This window comes from Diadema setosum, chromosome 13, assembly GCF_964275005.1.
Source record: "Diadema setosum chromosome 13, eeDiaSeto1, whole genome shotgun sequence".
Lineage (NCBI taxonomy): Eukaryota > Metazoa > Echinodermata > Echinoidea > Diadematoida > Diadematidae > Diadema > Diadema setosum.
The window spans coordinates 14,484,409-14,497,965 of NC_092697.1; the positions used below are offsets into that span (position 1 = coordinate 14,484,409).

The following is a 13,557-nucleotide window of genomic DNA, read 5'->3' on the forward strand; positions in this document are numbered from 1 at the left end:
ATCGCGGCAAATGTTCACCGTCATTCCGGTTTTCTTCTCCCACCGCTGTCGATCGGCGGTGCAAGACTGACCGCAAAGCATCTCTCTTTCCCCCACATCCCTGGTGACAGAGATGCATTCCAGCCACAACCCTTTAGTCCCACATACTGTCTTTTGATGGATGTCTTGTTTTCACAGACCTGATCATGTCCCCATACCCAGCCCCAGCCCCCACAGCAGTGCATTCATCCTTTTGGATGAATTAAGAAAATGAGTACTCCCTTCACTCTTCAATGAAATCACGGGTTGTCATGACAACAAGATGTCATCATCATCACCACACATTACTAATGATCATCTTCAGTATGGTCACTTGTACATAATTTGGGAGTGAAAATCAAACAAAATAATCCATATCACAAAAATATCCCTTTGTGGACAAAAGGGCTTTGAAGCTCTGCTAAGGTCACTACAAATCCTAGAAGGCAGTTGTGATCATAGGAACAACCATGTCATATCCATAACCACAAACACCTATCCATTCATTCCTCTGAACTTTAAGAGGGAAGAGTCATCGATACAGCCGCAGTCATGAATACACATCATCACAAAGCAATGTATCTCACACACTTAATGAAAGGTTCATTTCTATCCAAATTTCACATAAAATTGACTTGAAATAGTTGAAATAATTTCAAAAGTACCACTAATGGACAAGCCATTTATATACAGGTAAGGTTCATCTTGCCAAGTGCTTTTCCCTTTTATCTATGCATTTGTATGAGTATCCCAATACTCGTGAAATGTTGATCCCAAGAAACTCATAAATAAAACCAAGGAATCACATCTATCATCTCACTGGAAATACTCCCCAACAAAGATTTGTGCAGACCACACACCAATGACTCACGGATTCAAAGCCAGGGAACGGATTCTCTATACTCATCAGTGAAATGCATATCACCGATGACAAATCATTTGCATATTTTGATCGGTAAATGGCTCTCAGTAAACAGCTCGGCACTCAATAAATTGTCACCTGAAACAAAAACCACAGAAACACATATTGTTTCCATCTCTCACTTTGTCAATATCATTCTATTTCTCTCTCTCCTTTTCTACTCCTCTTTCTCCTTTTTTTTTTCACCCAACATAATTCTCTTTTTTTTTTTCTGAGTCACCTTAACATCTGCCCGCATCAAAAAATCAATTTCTACCCGTCCACGGATTTGACACCAACAGTGCATACCACACATAGGTTTCAACAATGACCTGCATAAAAGCTGTACAATCCCTGCTCAATTTCATATATATATAATACTATGCACCTACGTTATGACCTCCCCAAATATTTCCAACTCTGCATTTTTCAGAATGGCCAGAAGTAGATGCATACACACACACACACACACACACATACACACACACACACACACACACACACATATCATGTACAAAATGAATACCTTGTAGCTGGTAAAGAGAAATATAGCTTATGGTATACAGCTGCTACGAGCACCTTTGACATTTTCATATATTCGATGCTGGTAAATGAGATTTGAGGACGCATCAAGACTTGAAAAAAAAAAAACTTTCACATGAACATGTCCTTACAAAGTAGATGCTGATTCCATTATGTGTACCCTAGAAAAAGTTTATAGAATAATCTACATATAAATAGATGGATAGATACACAGATAGAAAGATAGATAGATAGATAGATAGACAGATAGATAGATGAATAGATAAATGAATAAATAGATGAATAGATTAACAAACAAATAAATACTTGCATATGTATGTACCTCCATAATGTACATACATGCATCTGAACATACATACATACATATACATATATAAACACAGTTTTATAAATATATATAATGAATGTATATATATATATATATATATATATATATATATATATATATATATATATGCGCTCAGGAGGAAAACAGAGTAACCCTCTGGAGGAGAGGAACCAACACAGATATCTCTCATCACCCCAAGATCTGCTCAAATTCCTGGGAGAAAGACATCTCGGGCGGTCTTTTTTTTTACGAGCGCCATCTCGGTGCGACAAGCCTCGGCAGCACTTTTCATCTCCTCTAGAAACCGCATCCAACTATAAGGCGATTCATTTGCCTGCTGCTCCCCACCCCTCCCCTGTCCTCCCTGTTAAAAGGAGAACTTGGGTATTAATGCAGCTTGCTGAAAGACAGGAATTTAAAAGGAATTTACAAGCTGATATGTGATGTTATAATGGATTCTAGGAGTCAATATGAGACGTCATCCTATATGCCCATTTTTCCCCATGCGCAATCCCCCCCCTCCCCTATCCTCCACAAAAAAGAAAGAAAGAAAAAACTGCATGGAGTGTATATCAATGTAATGACAATGTCATTGCAAACAAATGTGAACAAAGGCTTATATGTGGGTTCATCCTCTGACACAAATACTGCAATCATGTCTAATACAAGAAACAAATGGCATTTTCTTTTCTAACAACCCTATTTTTGCCAAGGTTATGCTTGGTCATGAGAAAATGACTCATATTTACACAATGATACATAGATAAAGGATGAACAGGACCATCCCCAAAAGTGCTTAAACTAGCGCCTCTCTTAGCTCTCTATGATAATCAATATTTGCTTCAATGTCTTCCTTTTCATGGCTGAAGAAACATTTTTTTTTTTCTTGCCAAAGAAAAGCGAAATCTCTGATGAGAAGGTGAAAGTGTCATCTTTCTCTCTCACTTTCCCAGCAGTTCCAATAATTGAAAATTAATCTTTCATTCGAAATGCCAGAGCCAAGAAAGCATGAATCGGTGCAGACCTCCCGCAAGACTACCGCAGTCTTACCAGCGATGTAGTTTTGTTCGCTCAAGCGCCATCTGCTTGATCAGAATAGAATAAGATTCCCCGAAAAAAAACCCCAAAACCCCCGCACAATCGAATCCAATCGGATGCATTCTATCACGCCTTATCGCACAGTGTGGACTTTCCTTGCGCTTCACCCCTTCTTCCAACGAATGGAAAAAGCCTGCACCCTGAAACCGACACAAGGTGAGCTTCTTCGGGATGAACATGCCGACGTCATGAAACCACCGATCTGTTATCGCTTCCACAGCCAACCAGAGAAGGGCAACTCGTAAATATCTAGCATAGGCCTTCATCTCAAATGCCTTGCAGTTGCAGAACGATTTCACTGAAGAATGTTGAGAATATGTGCTTTTACGATTTCACTGAAGAATGTTGAGAATATGTGTTTTTACGATAACGAAGAGAGCACATCTGCTAAACCAGAAATTTTCATGTGCATGAAACTGTCACAAATTTTGCGAGGAGCTAAGAATTGTAATGTATTTGGTTTATTGTAGAGCAAAATAAATATTGAACAAATTCCCACCCCCGGGTATTGAAGTATATCACACTTATATTCTAATATGAGAACAGAGACTTCAATTTTTCCTATTATTGAATCAAATCAAATATAAACAAGCTTGGAAACTCTCATTTTAGACCCTTTGCAGCTCACAGATGTAATCTAGTATTCCTTTAATTGATGATACATGGAACAATTTGTTCCTTTCTGTTAAAAAAAAAAAATGAAAAAAAAAAATGTGGAGACTTTCCCTTCACAAAATTTACCACTCTATTGGACTAAATCTCCTGTGGCTGCATTGATCAGGTATGCTTCTACTACAGGTAACTCAACTTAACGTAAGATTCCACTGGCACAGGAGTAGGAATGACTCCGCGAACATTAATTCAGCAGCGATGCAAATTGGTGTGGTGAAAGTAAACCGCCGCTTGAACGTATCCCTATTTCCACCACTATGCGTCACGCAATCTAGAGTAGATCTTAATGTATAGGATCAATGTATACGTGACTCACCAAACACACTCACATGTGATCTTCCGGGATGAAACATTTCCGTTTCGGCTTACTGACCTCTTGGTGAGAATTCTTGTAAAAGTGGTGTGGTGTGGAGTGGTGGTGGTGGCAGCTAGTGTGTGTGTGTGTGTGTGTGTGTGTGTGTGTGTGTATGTGTGTGTGTGTGTGTTTTGCCCCAGTAAAAATAGTTTTCTTGGCAAACAAATCAATTTCATGCAATTTTCATTCCCGACACCTCGATGCATAAATGCATTTTTGAGAGAAGTACTTTATTGAGGTGTGTACGCGTAACCAAAATGCATGTGTGTGAGTGAAAGGAAAGTGGGTAAGTAAGTGGAGATATCCATAATGCATCTATTTCTTGCCTCCCCCCCCCCCCTCCATCCCTGCAATCTCAGTGGCATCGAACTATAGCCCAAGCCACTGTACAGAACAGGTTTTGTTCCATAAGGAAGGGGGGGGGGGGAGGGTCCATAGAAAATATGTTCATAAGCTGAAAATTTTCATGATGGAAAAGGCCGTTATAATAAAACCAAGGACCTTATCTAAATGATTCTGTTTTTCTTGTTCTGGGTTGCACGTAAAATGTGTCAGTAACATTACACAGAAATTTTTGTTTCATTTTTTTTTTTGTGCATTAAAACCTGCAGTCTATGGTGTGATGTTCCCCCTTAAAAAAAAAGACAAAAAAAGACAAAAAACAAAACCAAGAACAGTGAAAGGGTGCCATTGTCACCTGTCAGACTGTTACATGAAATATCTTTCTGCAGAGCCCCCCCCCCCCACTCTTAACACCCTCACATGGTCCATTCACATTAGGATTCCTGCAATATTGAATACCATGGCAATCTCTTGTCACTGCTCTTATTGGCAAAGTACTTGATACCACAGCATTTCAGTTGATACCATTTTCATTCATGAAATATGGTGGTATTTCTGGCCCGAAAGTACACCCTCTCCGAGGTAACTGCTGCGCATATCTCCTATGGGGACATGACATGGAGAGTGTCAGTTCGTGTGAGAGATATACACTGCAGTGCAACAAGCGGTATTTCATAACACAATTCACACTCAAAGCTCGCGCAGTATTTTGGGTTAAGTTTGAACTACCACCCGATATACAGCTGCATTTCGCGAAATATTTCGCGAGGTATTTCAAAGTGTATTTGCGTTCATGTTGAGAAACACTGCACGAGATGCTGCATTTCACTGTAAGTGCGAATCAGCCTACTTTCTCTAAATCTTATCTTCTCTCATCTGAGATGAAGCTGTCGACAGCAGAGGCCGTCTAAAGTCCCCATTCATTCACTCTTGCCCGTGCCTCCTAGCTGTGCCCCGGCAACTCAGCGACAGAAATAAGGGTTGATTTTTCTCCAGTTCTAACCCGATTGCCAATCACGGAAAATTAATTGAGACATTGGAGGCCTGGCGGCCATCACCTGTTCGTCTCCTTTACCGTTCGTTTTGCTGTCACTCCGGTCGTCCAGGGCATGACTGCCAACTAGAGAGACGGGGTCAGCATTTTATCACTGTCGGTGACACTAATCATGCGCTGATTAGTCGCGAGTGAGGCGGTAAAAAGACGGATGTGTCCGCATTCCGCTTACACAGAAGATGAAATGTCGACTATCATCCCGGCTGAATCACCATTTAAAGGAAAAGTATGATACTATCAATGGACATTGATGGCGACTGATGCCGAAGGTAATTCACATTAATGTGGCATTAATATGACAATAACACTAGAAATTGTTTCTCTTGCAATAAAGAGCTCACTTTGATTTTTATGAAGAATGCAGTGAAACTTCAGAATGACAAAACATACTGATGTATGTGACCGGGGATGGAAATGTCTACTTTGCCATAAACTTGCCAAACGATAAAACTGCGAAATACGTAAACAAATATGAAACACACAATTTGCAACAAGAATTTTCAGGACTATTTCAATTGTGAAGAACACAAAAACAAATATTCCTTTTTCTTTCCTCTCAAAATCCCAGTTGATTGCTTTAATAGTCACACTGGCAGAGTGAGTAATGATGCTTCATCAAGATAAACATCGACTGGCAATTTGCTTCGAATATTGAATCTTCAAAGAGAATTTGCTCCAAATAATTTCCTGCTAAAATGCTGTACCTGTTTGTAACATGGAAAAAAGAGCATTTCTAAGGCCTTTTTGCTCAATATGGATCTTTTTTTTTTTTTTTTGTTTAGCTGGATTCTGGCCAATCATTTTAATCTCATTGCCGTGAACAATGTGTGGCACATGTAACCATTTACCACGAGCATCTTGTGTAATACTGACTGTGAGAAGAGATGCAATTTCTGCAGAATTCTGACTTTGTCAATTTACTTGAGGGATCCACAGGTTATTGCTACTTATCAGCGGAACAAATCATGCTCTGACCTCGTACACAGTGGAAGAGCAAAAACATAAGGCAGTATACAAGCATTGCACCACAATTTTGATTCCACATCTCTTGCAAAGTCAACTTTCCTCCAATCCCCCCCCCCCCCATGTCTGTGTGGAATATTAAAAAAAAAACACCCTGGCAAATTAAGAAGTGACCCTGCAACAGACTGCAAAATCAAATGTTTCACCCCATTATCGTTCAAGTAGTTACAGACAAATTGAATTTTGAGGGGGGAATGCAAGGTATTTCAAGGGGTTTTTTTGTTCAAACTTTGAATACAACTGGCAGACCCCAGGGTATCCCAACACTCTTACCCTATCACACAGCTGCAAATTAAGTCCCCAATTATCGCAATTTATTCTATTTTCCACCGATTGAATCAATATTTGACCGGCCAGCATTATCATATAGTTGGAGCCAGTGATTGAACAACTCTGCGAAAGAAAAAAAAAAGAGAAAAGGAGAAGAAGAAGTAATGTTTGTATGAGCAAACACAACTTGTCACCAGCGCCGTGAAATACGAGGAGTCAGGTTTCTGAAACTGAAAGCCATTTTTCATCCTCTGTCTGCTGGAGACTGGTTTACAGTACAGCACACAGTTTCTCTTAACATGGGACTACACTTATAAAGACTATTACACAATTCAATAAGACCTGTAGATTAAAGTGGGGGAATGCAAAGTCAGTTTGAGAAATTTTGCGAGTAAATAAAGATAAGAAAGGTGCAGGTGTGACAAATCTAATTCATATTTTCACTTGGCATGACTAGTAACCTTGTTATAGCTGATGGAAAAAAAAAACCCACCAAAGCAGACATTAAATAACTTGAAAATAGCAATTAATGTAATGTGCAAGGAGTTTTAAATGTAGCTGAATACTTTTTCCATTTGCGATGCGATTTTGCATTGATGAAAATCTTGAAAGTTAAAACAGCGTTCCTTAAAACTAAGCCAAATGAACAGCACTGGTGCATCTAGGCATCAAAACTATTGCAATTCTTCACAAATTGAGAAGAAGGCCTAACTGCTCTATCATAATGTCTGATCGATCATGTGACATTGGTAGATCAAGATATCAATCAAAATATTTCATGAATGGCATTTCATCATATCACATTGCCACAAATGTCTTCAGAATATGAATGTGAGCCTGTCTGCCTCTCTGCTCTCATCTATTTTTGTCTGTCTGTCTGTCTGTTTCTCATGCTTTCTGTCTTATTTTCTTCCTTCAGTTTACACTCGCAGTTAATAAATTCTGGCCTGTTTTTGTCTCAAGGGAAATGAAGAGTCTAAGAAAATGATCCCTCCATGTCGGATGTTTTTTTCTGCCGCGCTTTTCTCTCGTCCTACTCTCACCATCTCTTATACACACACACATACTCGCATACTCCAATGCAGACACGCAGACAGACACACACAGGGCCTATATACTTACATTATTTTGTCCCCCCCCCCCCGCTCTCCTATCTGTCTCCATTCGTTTCCCATTCACTTCCTCCACCACTCAGCTCTCCAAGTTTCTACATTTTATATATCTCTCTATCAACCCCCCTGCTACCATCCATCTCCCCCCCCCCTCCCCATCCTCTTTGCTCCCCAATATTCCTGAGAAGCCATTCCATCACCCTTTCTCATTTACCCCCATACAGGGGGGTGCAGCTCTCAAATGCACGCGGGACCATCATCCTGCCGCCATTAATAACGCTGCCCATTTGCCAGCTCCCCAACTGGGAGCGAGGGAACATGAAAGGCAAACACACCGGAGACTCTCCCTCATCAAATAAAATTTGCTGGAGATGAGAAAGCACTGGACCATCGGTGGAGCTGGTGTGGTATCCAGTTATCACTTGATGTAGACTCACTGATCTAGGCCATGGTCCCCCTGAGTAATGGTTAAAGTGGGAGGGGGGGGGTATGGGGAGGCATTACTTGTTTTTGTCTTTATATTCAATTTCATAGACCATACCAAATATAAGAATGGGGAATGATACTTCTGGGATTAGGGGAGGTAGGGGGGCTCCACCTTTGTCAAGCCTGAATGTGATTTACTCAGCAGAAATAAGAGGACTTTTTCAAAACTTATTGGGAGTGTGAATGATGGTGATGAATAAAAACACATGGGTGCCCAATGAAGAAGTAAGGATAAACAATGATATGGATGATACAGGAGAAGCATTAAATCAACTTTCAAAAGAGATCACACAATCACTATCCAAAGAGACTCCTATCCAAACCCTACATATCACGATCGACACCTATGTACCTCTACCCCACCCCCACAGCACCATCCCCTCCCCCATCCAAGAACACTTGAACAGATACAAGCATAAGCACCAGCCATAGACACTAACAGACATAGAGGCACACACAGACATTCACAATTCAGCAGCAGCGTAAACATGTCCCCACCTGCATGCACAGTGCATCCACCTTCCCCTACCAACCCCCCCGCACTCATTATGCTCGTCTGTATGTGGAACATTGAGGAGCCGCTGTCGGACAACAGTCTTAAATTGGGTCACCTAATGACATGGTCCCCCATCGGAGGAAGATTCTCCAACCACTGGATATTAGACATTTGTCTTCATTTTGCGGGGGGTTGACACGGGCGAATAAGTAAACTCGTTTCACCTTTGCTTACTTACTACCAGCACAAATTTAGACTGGTCGCTGGGCTACGAGTGTCATTGATCAACACACCGACAAATCTGTGGCAGTTCCAATTACTCATCATTCCAGAACTGACAGCTCAAATATCCGATGACATGCAGCGAAGTTCATTCTATCCATTTGGGGCTCATCTATTTAGAGGATTGTTTCTCTGATTGTTTGTGGATTGGGAAAGAGGCAATTCCATCATAAATTTTGGATGAGGAATCAAAATTCATGACCTTATTGTCTGAATGTACTGAATGTCTTCAGAAGAATTGTGGAGTTGGTAAATCCGCACTCCAATAATGCCTCCGGCACCCTTTCAGGCGGAGGCATAATAAAAATCTAGAGAATCATATGTCAAAGTGCGTTTGCTTTTATACAAACCCATGCACAAACACTGACACACACACACCAACAGACACATCCATTTTAATGTACCCTCTATCCGACTGTCCAAAACACTAACATGTGTGGCAGTTAAAGAGTACAATGCAAACTGTGATCGTGGATTGTGATGAAAGAGATGCTTTATCTTCTCGATTCCCTCCCCCCCCCCCCCCCTTTCTGGTCTACTTCCTCACCGTGTATCACACTGTTTCTCCCTTTACTTTACAACTACACCCCCCCCCCCACACACACACAAACACCCATGCGCACATCCAAATGTACACAGTCATCCAAATACATACAAAGCAACATCTAGACCCTATGCCACGGAGTACAAGATGGCAAAGGATTCCGGACAAACAAGCCAGGAGAACACAAACATCCCACTAACCAGGCGACCCATCTCGACTTCAGTCTGCAGTGTAATGATTAATTAGACGGACAGTAAAATATCCCTCCATCCAGTTGTTTGGGGTCTCCTCTGAATGTTCTCTAATGACTGGGAGAGAATTGGTTGGGGGAGGGGGGAAGGTTAGGAGGAGGCAATGATACAGGAGAAGAAAAAATAAAAACCACATCCTCATTTCAAGTCCTTGGTGTCTCTTCTTTGCTTCCCTGAAGAGCACTTCTGCAACATTGGATGGCATCAATCAAACACTGCTCCCATCTGCCACTAGACTTCCGCCCATGAATGTGACTGCCATGGTCCCCGCCTGGGCTGAATGGTCCAACTCTTGCCCCCCCCCCCCCTCCTTTTCATCTTCTCCTTAGTTCCTCCTCCCCCCACCCCCCAATCCTTCTACAGAAGGGCAAGGCCGTGGGGAATGAGTAGAAACCTAACAAGTGTTTCTCTCAACCTTTTATAATCTGTCATTTACAGATGGGAGATACAATGTGTAGGTAGGCAAAGGATGTTATTGACCTGACTGGCTCAACAGGGTTTGGACCTATGACTGGAACTAGACAAATTCTCGCAATCGTCAAGATGAAAAAAGGAGGGGTGGGGGATGGGTGCAACAGGAGCGGATGAATAGAGGCAGTCATTTATTTCAATCTCAAGAGTGCTATGGAGGGCTATCTCAGAGGCGCCTACTAAAAAGCACTTTAAGGGCTTTTTACACTTGTAAATTTTTGCTTAGCCCCGGACTATCGGTGGGGCTAAGGGGGGGCCTTAGCCCCACCGATAGTACGGGACTATCCTTAGCCCACTTTCTGTTTACACTCGTTTTTGCCAAAGTGGGCTAGCCCCACCGATAGTACGGTACTATCTGGCCCTGCAAAATAGCAGGGGTTAGCACCGCAATTGCGGTGCTAGCACCGCAATTGCGGTGCCAAGCAAGTGAGTGTAAACAGAACGAAAAAATAATCCTGGGCTAAGCGACGGAGACGAAGTGCGACCCTCACTGACCAATCAGAAACGAGGTAATCAAGTGCTGCCGGTGCGTGCGTGTACGTGTACAGTACACAGCGTAATTATGAATATTCATGTGGTTTGGAAAGTCCGGGGCTAAGAAAGACGAGTGTAAAAAGGTCAGTTTTCTCCTTAGCCCCGGACAAGAGATAGTACGGGACTAATTGGCGAGTGTAAAAAGCTGAAAAAATTGGTACGGGACTAACGATAGTCCTGGGTCAGAGAAAGTCCGGGGTTAAGAAACACAAGTGTAAAAAGCCCTTTAGATAGTTACATTTGGGGAAAACATTTCGAAAGCTGTTTAATTTCCAGAAAAAACCCCAGGGCGTAACAAATGTGGACAATTACCTCCTTCTAGTTTGCCGAGTCTGTGGTATAGATGGATAGCTGGGGACTGCACAGAGGATATTACTGGATGGTCCGATGTGATGGTAGCCTTTAACAGGGGAAGTAAGATCTTTCAGCTGTTTTATGCCCATTTGGATTGTGGTACATGTGTAAAACATGTCCTCTTTTTCTAACGCAGGATATCTAATGAGTGTGGAGCTTGTTGCAACAAAAATACCTACATTGTACTCGGCCCTCATGCACTGGAAAGCTCAGAATAAGAAAGACTCCTCCAAGACTAACTGGACTAGTAACTAGGCCACAACATTATACCTGAGTATAAACATTCAACTCATAGCAGACATATTATTGTAGCAACACTTGTGCGACAACTTCTCAATGAAAAAAAAAAATTGTCACTCAGTCATATATTTGCTCAAATATCATCACTGTCACAGTACATCTTCTGCCAAGGATACGTAAAGAGCACAGGAAATTACAAACCAAATGGTGCTCGGGAATGCACTCACACGTGATGAGAGTGCAGTTCATATTGATGCACTATTTCACGATGAACAACGATGAAGATTTTGTGTGTATGTTACTGGATACAGTCACAAACAGACTCTGCATAGCTTTAATTAGCCATTTAAATTGCCCAATTCATGCCCCAAGCAATGCAGGAGTGAAGATGCTGTGGGAATGTGTGAAGACATCATTGGAAATAAGGGTAAATTGATGCAATCAAATCACTACACAGCACGGCAACAAAGGGTTTCTTAATCAAGTTAGATTTCCCGTGGCACCACTAGGCTCTGCCCAGGGAAGGAATGGATAGAAGGAAGGGGCCCGTGCGTAACTATTCCACAAGGTAGGTTATTTTACGGAGCAGCATAAATCTGAGGAGGGGGGGGGGGGGATTTTTAACGATGCGATAAAAGCAGAGATGGTCATGTCTTGACACAGCGAGATGACCATCTTGGGTATTCTACGAATGCTCACAAATGGACAAGCATGCATGGGGCAGCTGTGTCTTCATATTTCAAACATAAAATTCCCGGTGTGAAAGATGCCCGGCCAACAGTAAGCATTTCATCCTTCATCAGTGGAGTGATTATTTTTCCGAGAAGGGGGGGGGGGGGGAAGGGGGAAAGAAGAAGGAATGATAAGAGTAATATAATCAGAGAAATGGATCTGATACGTTTCTTTTTTTCCCAAGGTGTATAACACAGACTCTGCATCTTCAGTCAAATTCTTTTAAATGGTTTTCCGTGGAATCCATTATAAACAATACCCCTTTCACACTCTAGAGTCATGTGGAGGATCAGCTGGGAGATTCAACAGAGAATCAAACGGGGAAACAACTGTGAAAAAAAACTAGCTAATGAGCTCTTGGTTCAATTTCTCTCGTCCGCTCTTCAGCGGTAAAAGTATGCAATATGGCCCATGTGCGAAACGGCCTGCAAGACATTGTGGGTATAAGAACCCTCACTGTTCGCCCTGGGAATTTACCCACAATGCCTTTCACACTACAGTGTCAGCCTCTGGAGTATATCACACACGGTTTGTGGCTAAAATTTCTGAAAAGTCACCGGGCATTTAGCCCACGATTTAACCTGCTAATACTTTCGTACATTGAGATCTCCCGAGTGCATCCATGTGAAATTTGCTAGGCATGAAAGAGGTAAAGGGCATCATCATCAGTCAAGAGCGAAGAAGAAAGAACGCAACTGATTAGCAACCTTCTGGTTCTAAACCGACCCACATGAACTGAGCCTGTCTTGAAGAGAAAGAAACATACATCTCTTTGCAGCTACCTCTCAACAAGTGTAACCCGTACATGATCGACAGCAACGGAACGTAATGTCCACATAACACAGTTGTATAATTGCCGACTTTGGCACACAACGCACACAAAACATCAGCCTAAAGGTGAAATAATGAGAAAGCATGAGATACAATTTCAAACTCTCCCCCCTTTTTTTTTGAGAGGAAGAAAGTGGCGATCGACACAAGGGAAATGTGTATCCGTTCCACTGCAATGTTGATGGGTGTAATCGGACTCGCTCTTGTCACTTGAATGTGTCGCCCCTCTCGTCTCGCCATGCTCGGCAAGATCTCAGGTACTTCCTAGAACGCTTCAGTTTCCGCATGATGCTGGAAATGTTCCCTCGGCTCCCCCTCATCCAGGGCCAACTCGCCCTCATCTCCAGTTACCAAACCCTTGGTCCATGCCGTGACTCAGCACCCCCCTCCCCTCATCCAAACACCACGATTCCTTTCTTTTGTCTTTGTCTGTTTTTTTGTTTTTTGTTTGTTTCTGCAGGGATGAAGAGGCCGGCGAGATGTTTGATAGGCGGTTAGTCACACACTTGAAGGAGATTGCAAACATTTCATGATGACCGCGGAATTGATGAATATTAATGAAGATTACTCTGTGCCTGCAAAAGACAGGGGGGCTAAATAACCTCCTCAACTGAAAATGA

At 42.1% G+C, this 13,557-nt stretch overlaps 1 protein-coding gene across 1 annotated transcript in view; it reads right to left on the reverse strand.

The window, feature by feature from the left end:
• The window catches only part of LOC140237351 (receptor-type tyrosine-protein phosphatase delta-like), a 193,369-nt gene that overhangs the window by 86,086 nt on the left and 93,726 nt on the right, over positions 1–13,557 (reverse strand). The gene's annotated exons all lie outside the window — the stretch shown is intronic.